This window comes from Fundulus heteroclitus, chromosome 2 (assembly GCF_011125445.2).
Source record: "Fundulus heteroclitus isolate FHET01 chromosome 2, MU-UCD_Fhet_4.1, whole genome shotgun sequence".
NCBI classification, from domain to species: domain Eukaryota; kingdom Metazoa; phylum Chordata; class Actinopteri; order Cyprinodontiformes; family Fundulidae; genus Fundulus; species Fundulus heteroclitus.
In genome coordinates, this window is record NC_046362.1 from 10,931,265 (window position 1) to 10,951,108 (window position 19,844).

The 19,844-nt window shown below is 41.1% G+C and overlaps 1 protein-coding gene across 17 annotated transcripts in view; it reads right to left on the reverse strand.

Annotated features, from left to right (window-relative positions):
• LOC105938498 (neuronal cell adhesion molecule) overlaps positions 1-19,031 on the reverse strand; it is a 111,710-nt gene extending 92,679 nt beyond the window's left edge. For all 17 annotated transcript variants that reach the window (XM_036147404.1, XM_036147433.1, XM_036147459.1 and 14 more), the window contains exon 1: positions 18,884-19,031. The gene's annotated coding sequence lies outside the window, so the exon portion shown is untranslated. The remainder of the gene's footprint in view (positions 1-18,883) is intronic.
• Between the last annotated feature and the right edge of the window lie 813 nt (positions 19,032-19,844).

Sequence of the window (19,844 nt, forward strand, 5' to 3'; positions counted from 1 at the left end):
CTGAAGACTGTTGTTGTCAGCGCAACCTGGTAGGGCTTCTGTATGGTGCGTTCACTGATTGGAAGCAGATAGGATTTTTAAGCTTCTGTTGCAGCACACAAGCTAAAAATCGATTTCTTCAAAGAGCCAATTACTCGGCCCATCTCTATTCCCAACCTCTTCCACACTCAATGCATGCTTCCTTTTAACAAACACCTGATCAATATAAGACGCATGTGATTGTTTTTATGGGCCATCTAAGAGACAACGGCGACAGCAAATGCATACTTTGATTCGATAGACACAAAAGTGAGTTTAAAGAAAGCTATAAAATGCTTTGCGGACATAACGGAGAAAAATAAAGGATTGGTTTCAGTTCTTTAATCTGTTGAGCGTCTACCAGCATACATACATCTGATTTGGCTTCAAAGCCTGGGGGGTTGTGAACGACTTGAACAAAACTGTACATGAAATCAGTCTCTCTATCATTATCTCTTCCAAAAAAAAATAATAAAAAAAAGCTAGGCTGATTGACCTTCACTCCCCTGATTGATGCTGACTGGTTTTGAGATGGTGTGACTGACATTTTGGGTGGGTGGATTCAGTTTGAATGGATTTCACCATCAGTACCCCGCTTAAGTCTTTTCCAGCTTCAGACTATGAGAGTCTGGTTATCACTCTCTCCCAGGGTTAGGTTTTAGGTGCACAGCCAGCATAATCCTGAAGAGTATGACTTGGGAAACCAGAGGCTTAATTATAATTTTTTTTAAATAATGCACAACTGAGTAGAAACCAATGAATCTGGCTTCTATGTAGCTACTCTATTCTGGATGATTATACACTATATCACAACACAGACCTTTTGAGTCAATTGTGGAAAATCTAAACAATCTGCTGAACTGTGTTGCTCCAGCTAACAGCAATGTAGCAATGTATACACTCATATTTCAGATTATTAGGAATAATTGCTTCAAAAAAAAACAAATCTAATTATTATTTCTGTTAAATGTGCACCAATGAAGGTCACTCTAAAAGATAGTTTTCACTGTTCAACAATATTCTGCAACCTCTGGACTCACTATCTCCATATCTGTACTTAACCGATACCCGTAATTGTATGACGCTGCTCTTTGGTGAGGAAATCTATAAGATTCACCCGTGTTTATCTCCTACCCCTTCTGCTCTCTCAACATTTGTAATTTCTTCCTACCGTCAGCCACTTTCCAGTTCTCAACTGCCGAACATTTCAGAAATCTCAGACATCACCAGTCAATCTAAACCCTCTCCTTGCCAGCTTGATCCTATCCTTCAGCCCCGGCTAAATCCTGCCTCTCATCTCTCCTTCCTTTCATGACTGCTATCATTCACTCCTCGTTCGCTACTGGAATTGTTCCCACCCTCCTTAAGACCGCATTTTCATTCCTACACTGAAAAAAAACTTGATCAGATCCCAGCAAATACAATGATCTCCACCTTTTTTCCAGTTTACATTTTATTTCCAGAATACTTGGGGGGGAAAAAAACAGTTTATATTCAACTGCATTTCCCTTTTAACTCAAAATAACCTTTAGGAACATGCCTCTACAAATTCTCAGTTATTTGGGTCATCACAACAGCAAACAGGCTTAAATTGGACTCAATTTCTCAGGAACAATTCCAGTTTTTCTGTTCCCGACATAATACTGAAACAGCACTCATAAAAATCACCAATTATCTTTATTAGCAGCTGAATCCAATTTACTTTCTTCCTTGATCTGAGCATGGCCTTTGAAATAATCTCTCACTCCATTCTCCTCTCTCCTTGCTTGAATTCACTCACACCCCCGCTGACTGGTTTTACCCCTACCTTTCTGGTGGCACTCAGTTTGTTCAACCTGTAAAATCCGGTGTGCCTCAGGGCTCTGCCCTAGGACCGCTCTACTTATCCGGTAATCCCAACTCTATACTCCCACTCGCTTCCCTCACGTCCTGCTTGTCTGAAATACAATCTTGGTTCACCTCAAAATTCCAAAAATTAACTAGTGATAAAACTGAGCTCCTTCTTATAGGAAGAAATTTTGTATTCTCCAAAAATAGACAGGTTTTCACACTGGAATATTCCATAGTCTTCGTGTCATTCCTAATATCTCCGTATCTTTCATCTCTAACATTAATACCACCACCCTGTGTGCATATTTTCATCTATCCAACATTAATCGTCTCCGTCCCTACTTTACTCCACCTCAATTCTTGGTCACAGCCTCATCCCAAAACACCTCCCATATTGATAATTGCAACTTTTTTTCTTTTTGATCTCCCTCAAAACCCCTCCATAAGCTCCAGATGGCCTAGAGTTCAGCTTCTGTCATCGTCTCTGTAACATCTTCATTTCATCACATCACCCCAGTTCAAGAGCAGCTCCATTCGATCCCTGTCAAATTCAGAATCAAATTCAAAATCCTGCTGTTTAAAATCAAGATCCTCCACCAACGTTGCCCCACTTATCCAATCTCCTTCACGTAACCACTTCCTCCTGTCGTTTCCTCAGATCCTCCTCTTCTATCCACATCACTGTTCCCTTTGTTCACCTCAGCACCATGGGGAGCAGAGCGCTCTCCTGCTGTGCTCCCAAACTCTGGATCTCTATCCCACCAAACACCAGTAACTTTGATACTCTTCCCTGGGTTCAAATTCAGACTTAAAACCCACATGTTCAATCATGCCTACTCCTTGTGATTGCATTGTTCCATATAACTTATGTTGTGTTTTTAATCTTGTTAATCTTGTTGGTTTTTATGTTTTCCTTTATTGTGCAATCAAGCCATGAGGAAATATCAGATTATAAATGGTAAGCCATAAAGAAATGTTAGACTTTCTACAGGCACTGGACAATACCTAGACCGAGAGTTCTTTATTAAACATTAGTAACTTAAAACGCAATGGCACAACACATTTGTACTGTTACCTTGATTATTATGAAAGGCACTTGTAAATAAAATATATTATTAGTAGTATTACTAGTACTAGTACTATTATTATTATTATTATTATTATTATTATTATTATTATTATTATTATTATTATTATAAGATAAGAACTATCAACCCTAACCCTACGCAAAGCCTTAAGAGTTATAATGTTCACCCAGATGAGAATGGAAATCAGGGTGACAACACTGGTGGTCAACAACAGTTGGCTACTGTACATATGAAAAATGTGAAAAGTGATATGGAAACAAGAGAGTCGGATAGGAAATGAAACAATGTGAGGAACAGAAAGAGGTCTGAGACATAGACTGACGGAAAGTGGTAGAGATCAGAGCATAATCTGTTCTCAGGGAAGCGAAGGATCCTTTTCCAAAGTCTCAGAGGTTTAAATAAACCCTTAAGCTCTGAGCACTTCAGGATCTCAGAGACAGTTGTGTAAATGAAGCTATTGTTGTAATCATCATACTTCAGCCAGGACAAATTCAAATGCTTACTCCAGGTTTTTATTTACAGGTTTTGTTTGAGGATTTCATTATTATTATGCATATGAATGTAATATTACTTTGGAGCATTTACTATTTATTTGAACCTTTATATATAAATAACTTAAAAGTTGTCCTGGTCCATCTATTCAGAAAAAAACAGCTTGAATGTGAATGTTGTCCTGTTGGAAAATCTATTTGGGTCCAGGATTTACCCTTCTTGCTTTTAATTTTAGGTGAGGCTAAACAATAGGTGGTCTTCAAAGTGCTTCACTTTGTGCAATACACCAGAAAAGCAGAGCCTCAGCATGAAGTTGTCACCACAATCATGGACAACTGGTACAATGTTGTCAGGTCTCAAAAACATGTCTTGACTCCTCAAATATTCTTCTCGTTGTTTTAGCTAAATAGTTGCGTTTTATCTCAAAGCTTATTTTTGAAGCCTAGAATTAGCTTTCTGCCAGGGCAAAAGAGGTAAATGATCACAACCAGTTCTGCCAAGAAGAGTTGGTGAAATATCCACCATGAATCATGTCAGAAGCTTGTTGTACATTTAGGCCATAAATCCTTCACACCACAGGCAGATTTATATAGAAAAATGTACTTTTATTGAACCAAGAAGTTGAGTAAGGTGAATAAGGAGTAAAAGGAGTATATATACATTTTTAAACTTCTAATTTGTTTTCATCAACAATTGAATTATAATGGCATGTTGAAAATTATTTGTAGCCTTGTCAATAATCAATTTGCAAAACCTTTTCGGCAATAGAGTGAGCAAATCCTTTTTTGATGATCAGCTGTGTGTATAACTTTGACCGTATGGGGATTAGAAAAAAAATCCCAAACTCAAACCTCTGCATGCAGTTTATTTACTAAAACAAACACTGAACATATGTTTGTTGTATAATCATTCTACCCTGGATAACAATAGATTCAAAAGCGTCATTAAAAATCCTCAAATTAACATTATTTTCCTGCTCATGATGACCGTATGTAAACCTCTGACCAGAACTGCTTTGAATGTATTTATAATGGGCTGCTAATAAACTGCATAGAGAAAGCAGCACATAAATACAACAAGTTTAATCCCTTTTTCCGAGCCAAAGCGTTTCATGAAAGCAAAGGAAAGATCTAAAAAATGCCCTTTGCCTTCTACGAATCCCAAAATGTCAACTACAATAAAGGCTCTAACATCAAAACCGGGAGCTATATGACTTCTACCTCAATGATATATTACAAACGACCGTGAGTAAAAAGTGTCCTATTTTTCTCTCCCAGGATCTGTGGAGGCGTGTGCCATGTCACGCAGGGAGCCCTTTTGAGTAACACATCCACCATGACTCCTCTCATGAAGAGATGTGGTCATTGTCCGTTGAGCCCTCAGAGGCCCGGAACCAGCCAACCTTGAAGACCCGAGCTTTAGGTCCGCTCCGGCCCAGAGTCTTTTCAGCCTCCACCAACACAATACTGACTAAATCCAAAAAGAAGGAAAGCCATTCATTGCCAACTTCCCAATATACAATGGCGTAATAGAGCGAGAATGTAAAGAAAATGGTAAACAAAGATAAGTAACTTTTTTTTATGAGCCATTTGCAATATGCTTTTAACACCACGGGGATTTAGCTATCGCTAGCGGCACACTCACATTGAATCATGGGTATTTCCACATGGACTTATTGATATTTCCACATAAATAGAGACAAACATAGTAGAGAAAACGCCCGGTGTAGCCAGAGACAGCTCTCAGACATCTGATTGGGTTATCAGGCCGGCCAGCCTCAGAGGATATCCTGATAAATGAAGCTGCCATTTGTCTGTTTGCCCTTCATCACAGCGGACCCGGCTAGCTCACAGCGAGAAAATTATCTCCAGGACAATTACTGTCTTCCAGCCTCAAAAGATGCCGAGTGAGAAGCCAGTAAAAGGACTGACCACGAGGAGATTATGCTGATTGTTATTCCTTTGATGCTTTGCTTGATGCCAAATTGGTCTGGTGCAAATCCTTAACACATATAGATGGCGTCCCGAGGTTTCTGTCCTCAAACCAAATTTACAGGCTATTTAGGTTAAAAAAATAAGGTTCTGATGAAGATAGGATAAAAAAAAGATGATTATATATGTTCAGTTATCTAGACTATAAAATAAGAAGAAAGTCAATGTTTGTTGTGAGCAATGTTACTTGAAATTATTCATGATTTTAACAAAATACATAGGTTTGTCAGTTGTTTTTTTTCCACAACTGATGATTTCAGGATATTGCCAAACATGTTTTTCACTGGTCTTCAAAAATTAATTTCAAACATAACTTTCTAGCTGCAGAGTTAAAACCAGTTAGGACTGCACGTTTTACACCTTATTGTCATAATCTGACATTTTTACTAATTGATGAATGAACAAATATCAAAATTCGGCACCTGGTGATTTTGTCCCTTTTCTCGTTCATGTCTTTGTAGTCTTGGCCGACTTTTTCCCATAATAAATGGAGTCGTCCGCCACGGGACATTTCACACTCACCCATCCTTCCATTTGTACCTTCCAGCAAGACACTTTGTTCCCACTCAAACAACCAATGATTTAAAACTATTTTGTATGTTCTTCATATCCTGAAACCATAGCCTTGAAGTAAATAGAAAAATATATTATAGCTGTAATATCATACTGCAAACGTTACTGCAGTTCTCTAGCAAAGATATTTGGACATTTTGATTTTTCTCCACGATAATCCTCTCTGTGATGGCAAAAAACCTGATTGCTTATTTAATTGTCACAGTTTCAGCCGTTCTAAACATTTTATTATTACTTTGATGTCAACATGGAGAAGATTTGCAAGCAGTTGTGTCAAATATAAAGCCTGCAATGCCATGTTTTCTTGTCTTTCCCAGCTTGATGAGTGACTCAGGGAATTGGGTCTCAACGTCCTTCTTGGGAAATAGTGTTTGACTTCTAATTAAAAGCTCCTACACACAATAATCAACCTAAAAACATAAATAAACATAAATAGATAAAACTTACATTAACTGAACTGTTCTGGGAGCCAATGATTGTGGCACCAGTGATGTGGTTAAAAGTGTAATATTAGTTGTTGTTTTTTTCCCTCACTGTATTAATGCACTCAAATTAAAGACTGGTTTAGTTTATTATTTAAACATGTTTAACAATGGTTCCTATTAAATGTGCATATAAGAAAGTACAGTGCTAGCTAAAAATGAAAAACGGCACCTGAACTACATCCTTATTTGGTTCTTAATTTGCCTTAGTTGCCAGGCGGGGGGACTCACTCTGCTGGAACACATGTGTGGTGTTCATTGTTGTTTGACATTAACATTAACTAATGCTCCACTTAAATCTCTGTAAACACGTGAGCTCAGAACGGCGCAGCTGATTGGTGTAAAGGAAGGAAAAAGGGATTTGGTGTGACAGCAGCACTACATTTTATGATTCAAATGGTTTTCTGACCTCAATCCTACCTAATCATTTTGAAGCCTGGAAAAAAGATTAAGTGGGTATAGATTATGTTTTTTACAACATGTGGCACCAGGGATAAAAAAAAAAATGTTGATGTTTCATTGTCATTTCTGCTTTTGATTTGTGAAGGGATGTCCCTATCTATCTTCTGCTGAATGGAGGGAATCCACCCTTAGATCTGTTTACCATCTCATTATTCTGCCTCCTTTGGGAAATTTTTTTTTTTAATCTCAGGAATCCCATGGTTGTGTTTGGGGGCTTTAAGGGAGGAAAAAGAGGGAAAGAAAAGCCCATTGGTCTCAGCGCCACAGAAACAGCCTCCGGAGCCAAGTTGTCATCCCACTTGGATTAAGGGCCCTTCATTGGTGGCTACTGAGCTGCTAACATGCTTCCTTTTAGCCAAGGCTGGGCTGTGGGCGGGGTTAAAGGACGGATGAGAGGCTGAGGGCATTAGAAAAGCCTGGCCTAAATAAGATCTCGAGGTCAGAGAGGCACGTGAACCATGGCAAATGTGTGTTTCCATGTCAACTTCATTCATGAGTTGACAGCTAAGTGTCCCCCTCGTTCCTGTTGATTCATGGTTGCATCTTGTGAGGGCATCATCTATGTCCTTTGTTTGCTCATGTCTAAAAGCTCTTTTTTCTATGAGTTTAACGGATGCAATATTTATCATATCACCTTATGATATTTATCTTAAATCTGTAGTTCAATATTCAGAATAAGAGTTTCTAGGTGATGTTCAGATGTGAGCAAACTTGTAAGCGTTCCCCGGAGGAAGATGTGCAAAAACATCTTGAAACAATTAATCTTTTATTGCCGTAAAACAACCCAACATTAAAATATTTAGACAACTATTGCTCCAGGTAAGTTTTGATGACAAACTGATGAATGAATGCGCTGGAAGATATGCGACGCTGTGAGCGAGACGCTCTTACCAAGGCCCTGGGAAGCTGTTTGATTCTCCTAAATGTCAGGAGATTGCAAACTCGAAAAACTGTCTACCCCCTGCAAGAAAACTGATGATGGGTCGCCACCGGGTGATTTATCAGGATAAAGATCAAAAACACATGGCCAAATCAACATACAAATGGTTGGCCAGACACAAAATCAACATCAAATCAGCTTTCTTCCGAGGCCATCTTAGTCTCCAGACCAAAAACCTATGAGAAAGTGGAGGGATCAGCTGAAAAAAAAGAGAGCATAAGAAAGGAACCAGGACTCTGGAGAACCTTGAGCGGCTATACAAAGACAAATAGTCAAAAATACTTCTCTTTGTATGCTCTAACATTCTAAAACATAGTAGATGAGTAAGTGGTGTCTCTTTGGCAGAAGGAGGTTGTACAAAGTATAAACAGTAAGGGTGCCAATATTTGTCCCACCAGTGATTTTGTAGTTTTTCCATGAAATTATTCCCTAACTAAAGAAATTTGCTCAAAATAAAGGTTTGATATGTTCACATTTTCCACTGCTACTGCAATAAAAGCCTGCCAACAAATGAGTCCACTTCTGTATTTACTGAGCTATTGAAGAGGCAAACGAGACTCATTACTTTGCCAATCTGGAGTGAAATTTGCCGTAAAGTTGTTGTTTTTTTTAATAATCTCCACGCAACTAAGCGATAGATGGACGGATGCTTGAGAACTTCATCCCAGACCGCACTCTCCTTTAACTCCCCTGAATCTCGGTGAGCCCATGACCATGCCAGTGGAGCAATGCCCACCCCTTGTTGTTGGAAAAGGCAGGAAGGGGAAGCACTGAGTGTTGTTACGTCCTGCTACTGGGCCACCAACAACCACACCAAACCTCTGCTGCCCTTCCACATTTGACCAGAGGTTTATTAGACCCAATGCCTCTCAGTGGCCAAAACTGCTTTTTTTTGTCCCCACTTCAGCAACAAGCATGTGCTCAAAGAGAGGCACAGCACCCGGCTTTCAATTGTATATCTTCTCCAATGTAAGCCCCATACCCCCCCCCCCCACACACACACACACACACACACACACACACACACGCGGAAGAGGCGAGAAAAGCCGCTCCACCAGTACAGACAGAGAAAACAGACCCCCTTTGTTCCCCCTGCCCCTTCTCAACATCGCCGGTGGTACATGATCCGCCCCTCCTCCATGGAACCCCCCCACCTCCGAAACCACGAAAACACTCCCACTTGCCCCCCCTCCTCAATTCACTGTTTCTCATGCTCAAAACAGCTCAATATCTGAATCTTGTGTCCTGTTCCTCATATTCCGTTTCTCAATTTCAATTTGACTGATTTACATTGAGACGCGGATCCGAGCAAGATGAGCTGAACTGCCGTGGGGCCGGAGAATACCAGCGTACAACCCAAACCATTACTTTCCATTATCCCAGTGACCCAGTTGAAAAGACGGCTCAATTGCTGCCGCCCCCCGGCAGTTGGTCACAACAAAAAAAAAGAGCATGTCTACATGTTATTACACCCCTTTACTCAGCAAAGGGGTGAAATAGCCTGACACGTCTGATAATAGTGTTCCCTTGGCAACCTTGAGTGATTAGGCTTGATGACTGTCATGCTGTAAAGCTCTGGTCCAATAATGTGGTCACAGTGGGATGGCTGCACTGACCTTTACTCATCCACCATCTGTCAAAGCACCTATTTCCCAAAAATAACTATCTAATTTTAGATGGAAACTGCTGCTCTTATCAATACAAGCAGCATCTGTACATTTAAACTAAACCCTTGAAGCAAGCCTTCTCCCAAATTGACCTTATTGAAAAAGGAGCTTGATCATTCATTTCGCACTTAGAAGTCCAGGGAATATTCTCATTTAATACTTTAGAGTCAGAAGATTTTCATCAAGTTGGCATATATCTGTAGAGCAACAATATTTGTCCAGCTTCTTTACATTTGCTAGTTTCAAGCAAAGCTAGCCAGAGAGGACACGTGTAGAGTGGGCCAGCTGCAGCAGTATCTCAATGCTTATAATAATCTGTAGATATACAGTCTAAACACACAAGTGCAGAAAGTCCTCCCCAAATCACTGCATTTTTGTGGACGGGGCCAAATTTAGGTATTAAATATCTAGATTTGGCCCCGTCGCAAAAATTGTTGAAGTGTTGATTTTTTGCAAACATTTGTACCTCCCTGCCACTCAAAACCGGATATTTTTGGTGACAAATTGAGATCTAAAATACCTTTAACTCCCTTAACTTCTATGTTAACACCAATGTTACTGCCACCTACTGACATGGTATAATTATTTCAGCATTTTTGAAAGGAATCCTAGCAATGGTCCGGATGCAGATTTTCTCAAATAAAAGGATAAAAACATATTTTTAAAAAGACAATCTATCCATCCATTGTCTTCCGCTTATCCGGGGTCGGGTAGCAGCTTCAGTAGGGAGGCCCAGACGTCCCTCTCCCCGGCCACTTGGGCCAGCTCCTCAGGAGGAATCCCAAGGCGTTCCCAGGCCAGCCGAGAGACATAGTCCCTCCAGCGTGTCCTGGGTCTTCCACTGGGCCTCCTCCCGGTGGGACGTGCCCGGAACACCTCACCAGGGAGGCATCCAGGAGGCATCCTGACCAGATGCCCGAGCCACTTCAACTCGCTCCTCTCGACGTGGAGGAGCAGCGGCTCTACTCTGAGTCCTCCCCGGATGACTGAGCTCCTCACCTTATCTCTAAGGGAGAGCCCAGACACACTACGGAGAAAACTCATTTCAGCCGCTTGTATCCGGGATCTCGTTCTTTCGGTCATGACCCAAAGCTCGTGACCATAGATGAGGGTAGGAACGTAGATCAACCGGTAAATCGAGAGCTTCACCTTTTGATTTAGCTCTCTCTTTACCACAACAGACCGGTTCAGCGCCTACTTCAAGGCAGACGTGGCACCAATCCGCCTGTCGATCTCCTGCTCCATCTTTCCCTCATTCGTGAACAAGACGTCGAGAAACTTAAACTCCACTTGGAGCAGGACATCCTCCCTGACCCGGAGGAGGCACTCTACCCATTTTTAAAGAGTAGGTTAGCCAAAATAAAACTGAAACCTTTCTATCAGAAATATCTACAACCTAATGTTGATTATTTTAAATATCCACATTTGCCCAAATTGAATATCATACTAGCAATAATAAATACCATTTGATGTGACGGTTAAAGGTTGGATTTGTTTTAGAATGTTTGCAATGTTTGGTAAAAACAATGGAAACAAAAATTACTCTAACAAGGAATTAATTTTATCATGTTACATGCTTCGTGTGGATTATTGAGGAACTCTATAAACAAAGAGGAAAAAGGCAACAAGTCTTCACATCTTTGCCGCTAATCAGTCAGTAGAGTTGCTTTGAGCGACACATAAATCATCTCATTCATCGGCTTTTTCTGGCAACACGTCACCACTTCTCCTTGACAGAATAATGGAGGTCTGAGCTGTAAACATCAACAGTTGCAGCTGCATTGAGTGGATTCACAGGAACATGTCAGTTCCTATTAAAGCTGCTGCCTAGCTGCCTGTGAAACTCTAACTGCACCCACCACCTTGCCTCCACAGAGGACCACCGCACAAATAGAGAAAGGCAGAAAGTGAGATGTGTTTGCACCTCTACATAATGAATACGTCTGTAAAACACTCTTTGGATGTATTCCTCTGGCTCCGCATGCATATATCTGAATTACAACCAAGCATTCAAGCGTCCGTGGCGGAAGGCGGGAGTGTCGTTTCCTCTAATGAGGCGCACATCAGTCCCAAAGCAAGGCAAAAATGCTTGTGACAAGGGGGTCCAGGCAATGTCAGTGTGCCGCGCTGATGTGTGTGAGCGCTCTGCTGGGAAGAAACACCCAGGCCGAAGTGACACTAATGGATAGGCACGGGCTTCCATCAGTCCCTGGAGATTTGGCCTCATCTCAGCTGAGCAGCGCACCGGCGCTTCTCACAGTGGCTGCTGGATCATATATGGGTCCCCAGAGCCCACTCAATCATTCGGTCAATCAGCAGGACTGACACATGATGGTGAAATATTGAATTGCGCCTGTGCAATTTTTTATGACAAGAAAAACATCATTGCACATTAATGAGGGTTGGTTGGGGTTTACTATCAGAGACAGTAAGGAAAAGAGGGACTGTCACAGCTGTTTAGTGGGCCATTTTTTTCTTCCTGCTAGTCTACCATTGTCATCTTTGTTTTATTGGTAGGCTGAAGATATAAACAAGTATTCAGAGAATTTATACCGTGAATTAGAGTCTATTTCAAAGACAATTTTTGAAATGTAAATGTGTTGGACAGTTATGGGCAGTCAGTATCTTTCTTGTAAGTAGACAGTAGTCACAGCGATCTAATTTTGGCGAATCAGACAAGTTCTCATGGGGGAGTCAAACTAGCAACGTTTCAGAGCAGGACCCATCTAAAGAGCTAATTTTCACCACTTAAAAGAACTATAAACTTAAAGTCTCAGTAGATAACTTTTTTAAATGTATTTTCTACACATTTGTTAAAACTGTCACTATGTCCTGACAGTAAAATATGAGACCGATAATCTGTGAGCAAAACAAAATCAAGCTCCTCTGGCTTCTCCCTCTGCTTCTACTGCCATTTGCAGAAATACCTCGCTCCCGGTCAGAAACGACCAATCAGGGCCAGGAGGAGTGTCTTAGCAGGGTGACACTCGTGTACATACTGTTCACAGCCCTGCCCCGCAGAGCGCATATCGTTGTTCAAGCTAAAGATTGCCAGTGTGCTGCAGCTGTGCTACTGGCGGGACAACAACCTAAGGAATGTACAGGAATAATTTTCTAGTGGCACCTGCTCACAAAACAATGACAGAAGACAGATAACAGCAAGCTAGAAGGAAAGAATTAGACCGAGCCCAAAATACAAATAGGGTAAACACTGGAGCAGTACAGCAGGCTCCGCTGTGGAGGGAGGGATATAGCACAGCAATGGGGGGGAGGGAGAGCCTGTAAGGTTTTTAGGCTCAGTCCACGGTTATCTTAGAACTCCTTACTGCAGCGTTAAACATTTTAGTTTTATAGTGAAATCTGTGTCTAAACACGCTCTATTTGGCCAACTGTATTTTACACAAAAGATGCTAGCATGTACTATAGACTGTGTTGAAGCCCAGCATATGGCTGATGCCCAAATTACAAAATGCTGAAGCTCAAGTGGTAACAGGTGATGAACACGGTGTGAATCTCTTTTGTAGTTCTGTATGCTTTTCCTATCTATCTATTTTCACCTGCCCATACATTTTAACGGAATCAGATTTCTTTTAAAAAAAACAGCATTCAAAATATTACTTTGTAACCTTTCATTTCTAGTATTTACACTAGGAGCTGAGTCAACAAAGCGTTATGTTTGAGAGACATCAGTCATTTTAAAACAAGGTTTTACTCATTTGAAACAACCAGATAACGCACTTGAATATGATGCTTTAACTAGATGATTTTTGTTAAAGATGCCTAAGAAAATTATGAAAATCTAACACTTTCACATGGTGAAAGGTTGTAAAAACAAAATTGTCAGGGAATCATTTTCTTTAGAGGGGACTGAGAAGATGGTCTGAGTTGATGTGAAAATGAATGGAACAAAATAAAAGACAATCCTGGATGAAAACCTGTTAGAGTTTGACCTTCCAGCCTGACAATCCAAAATATAAAGCCAAAGGTAAAATAAATGGTTTAAATATGTACATAAAGTATTTAGATTTCTGAATGATCTAGTCAAAGTCCAGACATAAATCCAAATGAGTCATGAAAGTGTTTGTTCGCAGAGGCTCTTCATCCAATCTAACCAAGCTTGAGCTGTTTTGCAAAGAAGACAGGACAGAAATGTCGGTCTCTAAGGTGGAAGACCGAAACACTAAAAGACCTGCTGCTAGAATAAAAGAAATCCAGTTCTACAAAGCATTTACGCAGGAAGGATGCATATTAAAAAAAACTGTAAACCATTTATTATTGAACCTATACATCACAATTATGTTCCAATTATTTTGGTGTATTGCGTGAAGAACCATTGAAATACAGCGATGTTTGCCGTTGTAAAGTGACAACGAAAGGCACTATAAATGCCAACTATAATAATGAACCTTTCTCCCGTTGACTTCAGCGTCAGTGAGCCGGCCGGCTTAATCAGTTCCATCTGAGAATGACTGACATGAATCAGTCTGCTACATAAATGAGTGTCCTTGTTGAGATAATCGCCAACAGAGAGGCTCCCGAGATCAGTCCAGTTCCTCAAAGAGATGATGTCACCATCAGCACAAAGTGACACAGAAGAGCGCTCTGTCAGTGAGGCACTTTGTTCCATACTGCAGCATTCACCAGGCCACAGACAGCTGCTTACAGAAGGACCCCCGATCGTTTGTCAGAGCATAGTCTGCGTGCTTCTTCGGCCCACAGGGTGGAATCGGTGGCATTTTCCCTCCAAACACCCAAGCTTTTCCCACAGCCCCCAGAGCCCAGAAGCACCGCTATTGCTGGTTTTAGGTCAGGAGTGTGACTTAGACTGGCGCGCTCGCACTAACTCCGGCCAACGTGTGTCATCGTAATCCCTTAGTTATGCAAATCTCTCCACCACCCCCCCCCCTCCTCCCCGCCTTGGTACCGTTTGCGCTGATGCTGAGAGTAAAAGATGGCAGCACAATGTAGGTCACTATCTTGTCCCGATTTCTCCACATTTGTCAAGTGGGCCTGAGATGTTCCCCCGTTAGAACTTCTCCGACCGCTCCAGGGTAATGCCCGACCAGGAGACCGGCAAAAAGTCCACAAACGCTGAGATTTCTCCCGTTTCAGCCTCCCCTTCTTGCGTTAATGCTAACGAGACATAAAGCAGGGATAGAGGGATATTGTTATCTTCTTAAACAGATTAACTGTAGTCTGTGCGGAGTGAATAAACATCACTGGAAAGTGTGTCAGCCTTTTCAGAGAGCAGCGAGGCTTCAGACAATAAAGCAGAGGTCATTAGCATTGTATTAATTTGGCCAGCAGAGGAGAAAGCAAAAGTGCACAGTCGAGGCATGTGTGTTTGGGCCTGCGTACGAGTGAGAGCGTCTTAGGAGAATGGCGAGGGGAAGGGGGAAAGAGGGGTGTTGTGGGATGATTGTTAGCTTCCCCTTGACCAAATCTTTGATTGGGAGGGCCAGACAGAAGGAAGAAGAGGGGGGAGAAAGCCGAGGATTGGGGGTGAGAATTGGATTTTTTTTTTTTTCTTAGTGCAGCGATTTTTTTGACTTGTGAAATGACGGCTCAAAGATGGAACTGGGGGAGTCTCAATGGGAGGCTGATGATGTGGGGAAATCAGAGCGAACAGACTGGTCTGTGAAAGCCAAAATAAAGTTGTGATATGAGCATGACAGGAATGAAAGATGGGAGAAAATCAGCTTAGGATATGAGGGATTTAATGTATTAAGGCAGCAATTCCCATCCACACAGGTCAAGGAAGGAACTGTGAGCTACTGTTTACTATAAAAATTTATTTTGGAGGGTAAAATAAATGTTAGTTGGGTAAATTTAAATTTATAATATCCATACAGGTTTTAAAAAAAAAGTTTAATTGTTATACTTTATTAGCTACTTTTTTTGTTTGTTAAAACAATCCTGCCCACAAATCTTGATTCTTGATAGGCCAGTTACTATATGTCCACGTTATGAGAAAATTTACTAAAAACATCCTAGTTTCTTGGTGTCACGGTTTTACACCAAAATTCAAAACAAAAACAAACAGCCACAGAAAACATCCTTATAGGTTTATGGTTATCTGTAACATTTGCTGCTATTTCTATATAGATATACAGCCTTAACCAAAAAATATAGACTAAACATTGACTGATTTTGGTTGTAGTTTCCAGTTTAGTTCAATTCAGTCATTTATCAGTTATTTATTTAGTGCCACAGTCATACCAATACAATACTATACAAAAAAATTTCAACATAAACACAGCACAATGTGAACAACTATCAGATGCCAGTGACTTGGGGTTGGAGAAGGCAAAAAACAAACAGGGGAAAAAAATACAAAAAAGTAGTACTTTCTATGGCATAAAGGTATTGGCACATTAGCTCATTTAGTGGTAATGTCTAGGAATGAAAATAGTTAAAACAGAGAATAACTGGGCTGGATGAACTATAGGATGAAACACAGAGATGAAACACAATGAGCATACAGATGAATATTATCCCTTTTGTTGTTCTGCTTGTAGTAGACTAAAAGCGGGTTTATGCTTCTGCGAGGTCCACGCAGCCTTATTGTGTCATTTTGCCTGCTAGGCCCCTCCGTGAGGCCAAAACTTTCCGCTCTACGCACCAATGTCTCCTTAATAGGAGTGATGGGTTACATCCCTCTATTATTGATGCAATGGTATTGTCGCAACCTGAAATTCTTTAACACAGGTGATATGCTTTTCTCATAAGCGAGTGAAAAATGAAGCAATCGTCTTTTAATTGCTTGCTGCCAACCAGCAAGTAATCCTTAAATTGATTTTAAACCTCAGGAACGGTATCTTAAGCATTGAAAGTTTCGGCATATCTTGCCGTACCTTGGTACCAGTAATCAGCGTAATTTTGATTCGGATTTACCTGAAGGCAGTGGTTCAGTCAACTGTTATTTGCAGTCGATATGTGTGATATCCTATGATAGACTGGGCGACCTGTCCATGGTGTACTCCGCCTCTCGCCCATTGACAGCTGGAGATAGGCGCCAGCACCCCTCGCGACCCCAATAGGGATAGACATGTTGGATAACGGATGGGTGGATGGATGTGTGATGTCCAGCTCAGGATAGTAAGGCTGATATGTTAGTATCAATGAATATGTCCACAATTTGCTAACAAGAAAAGTTTGTTAAACCAGAGCAGTGGTAGCCATGAAGTCCCTTCAAATCAACTATTCTCTTTGGAGGGAGACCTGGTCCAGAAGCCACACCAATAGAAATTTCAAGCTAATTTTTACTTTAACATATATACTATATAAATCCAATCAGCGTCATCATAATAAAGGTACAAATCCGTCCTAGTAAAAACTGTGCCACTCTTAAGACAGAAGGCTTTAAAAAGCTTTGAACTCTCCCGGAGAGACACATACATCAGGCATTATTAGCACACGCAGATCATTTGCCATCATCAATGTGTAATAGAAGAGGATGCAGCTCTGCCAAGTTCCAAAAAAAGCATGCAATATTCAATATATAGTATTTTAACTCAAAAAGCAATATCCATTCTGAAACAAAGGCTATCATCCAACCAAATATTTCAATATGTATAGGATGATACTGTCTTGAAAAGGTCTCTACCTACAGGGCAGAAAAAACAGTATTTTCTGAGATATGGGAAGGTTATCTGGAAAACAACATTATTTTTGCTTTCTTCACATTAGGAACCAACAGATGCCTGCAACAGCCAAAATGCTATTAGAAACTTGTCACCAGCCTGCTTCAAAGAAGATCCATTTGAGCAAAGTGGTCTAACCTGTATAAAGGTTCACTTTAGATGCAGGCATATTCTTTCCGCCAACGACATTGATAAAACCTGAAAATAAAACTGGGCCTAGCATTGAGCCTTGGGGGACTACTATTATAATTTTTCAGAAAACTATTCTTTTATCCAGCAACAGAAACACATTTTGTTCTAAATGTATTCTTAAGGAGGAAATAGACCGGGCACGTAACGTAAACCTAACGTAAGCGTAACGTGAGCGGCTTACAGGCGTGTTTTTAAAAGCGTAAATTTACACCAGGTGCTGAAAAGTACGCTCGTTTCTGCTCTGAAAAGAACTATCGCCACCTGGAAAGAGCACCAAATAGAAGGCGCGCCTTGGCCTTCCTTCTTCTAGTTGACAATGTGTTGGAAAGACGGAGAGCTCAGCAAAAATGAGTGTGTCACATCAATCAGCAGAGCAACAAGATGTCCTACCACCCTGTGGCCGAACTGAGACTCAACCTTTGGGATACTTTCCAAAGTGAATTTTGACACAGGATGTTGTTTTCCCGTTTATTCCCTGCCAAACAGGAGCTTATATGCATCTGAAATTAGAACTTCAATCTAATTTAGGCAATGCGTAACGTAAATACACGCGTTATACGCACATATTATGCTTCTAGTGTACATTTATTGACTAATTTAAATAAAAAAGCTAAGCTAAGCGTAGAATGCGCGTATGCTGCTTTGCTGTGCTTACGCGCCGCAACAGTTCCAGTGCGTTTCCTCCTTTAAATCCCTTCCACGCCAACTAATATTACCAAGTCTGCTTCACTTAAGGTCATGGTCAAAAAATCGAATACTTTGGAGAGGCCTCAACGATTTAAAATGTCCATCACTATTTTTGGTAACATTTTCCTAACTTATTCACAAACAGAGTCCTATTTTTGTTTCTTTTTCATATGACTGGAAAAAACAGATGAGCAAAATTAGTCTAATATTTAGTTAGATCTTAGATAAGTGCATTGTTTAAACTAGTCTAGTGGGAATTTAACAAGTGTCTTTCAGCAGTTAAACCTACAAATTTTCAACGCAGAAACAGCTATTACAATTTCCCATTGTAAATGCATGGCAGTTGTTTCTCTAATTTTATTGGTTAAATTCTAGCAGTTTGTTTCATCAGAGTAGAGCCATCAATCTTTTTACTCACCTGACACAAATACAGCGCGGGGTGTGATGAGGGAGAGATCACATGCCAGGGTTGGAGAGCAAGATAAGTGACCTTAATCAGTCTCCTCGGCACCTCTTGAGCCACAGCAAACACAAAACCCTCGCTTTGACAGCTCATATGACTCCAAATAATTTTTTTCCAGCAGAACATAAATATGAATACCAGAAAAGTACGCTCGGCTTTCAAATGACCCCTGCACACCAGCGACGGAGCTTCAAAGAGGTCTGTGTTTGCTGAAACCCAGCATCCAGCTGAAGAGCGCTGCCCCTTCATCCACAAACTCCGGACAGTGAACTGTAAACTGCACCACACGTGTGTGTGTGTGTGTGTGCGCGCGCGCTTGTGTGTCGGAGAGATGGTGTAATTAAGATCTGCTTACCTGATTATTCCTCGATGCGACACGAGAAGCCCGGCTCCGGCTCTTCAGCTCCTCCGCCACGAAGCGCTTTGCTGCTTTGCTGTTTATTTACGCGTAGTCCCGTTCTGTATAAGCCTCCTGCACTTGCCTCCTCCTCTGCCTCACTGGTCCTCCCTCCCTCCCCTCCTCCTCTCCTCCTCTCCCACCAGTTCACGCACACAGCGCGGGCGGGGGCGCGCAGCAGCTGTATCCTCCAGGCTGTGCGCATGCACTGCAGCGCCGCTGCTACTGACGCGCGGTGCCCTGAAGGCACAGAGCCGCTCCAGCAAATTGTTACACAAATATGTACAGGCTATTAGCGTTTCAGCCTCTTAAGGGTACCGAACATAACAGCTGGACAACAGCTGGGCCGGTTTTTAGCATAAAACGGGCCAAAAGTTGCCTTTTAAAACCAGAGCAATGACAGCCGGCCGTTTTGGTAGCAGCAGGGAGCCGCTCTTTAAGTACAGAGAAGCTGTCTCCATTGTTGGCATGCAGGCTAAAGAATAAACAAAAACATTAATAAATATACATATATATATAAATATATCAAGATGGATTGATGGATGGATATTAAATTAGCCTAATCTTGCTATAAAATGTCAGAGAAATTCTACCATTTTTTCAGGATATATATATGTATATCTATCTAAGATAGATAGATAGATAGATAGATAGATAGATAGATAGATAGATAGATAGATAGATAGATAGATAGATAGATAGATAGATAGATAGATAGATAGATAGATAGATAGATAGATAGATAGATAGATAGATGTAGCCACGTACATTTTCCTCCTCCTCGTCGTTTTTCTTTCTACTTCTCAGTAGTTTGGCATTTGATCAGGGTCTGTGTCACTACTGGTAGCATGAGGCGATACCTTGACCCTACAGAGGTGGCACAGGCTGTCAGTCAAACTCCACCAGGATGGCACATCTA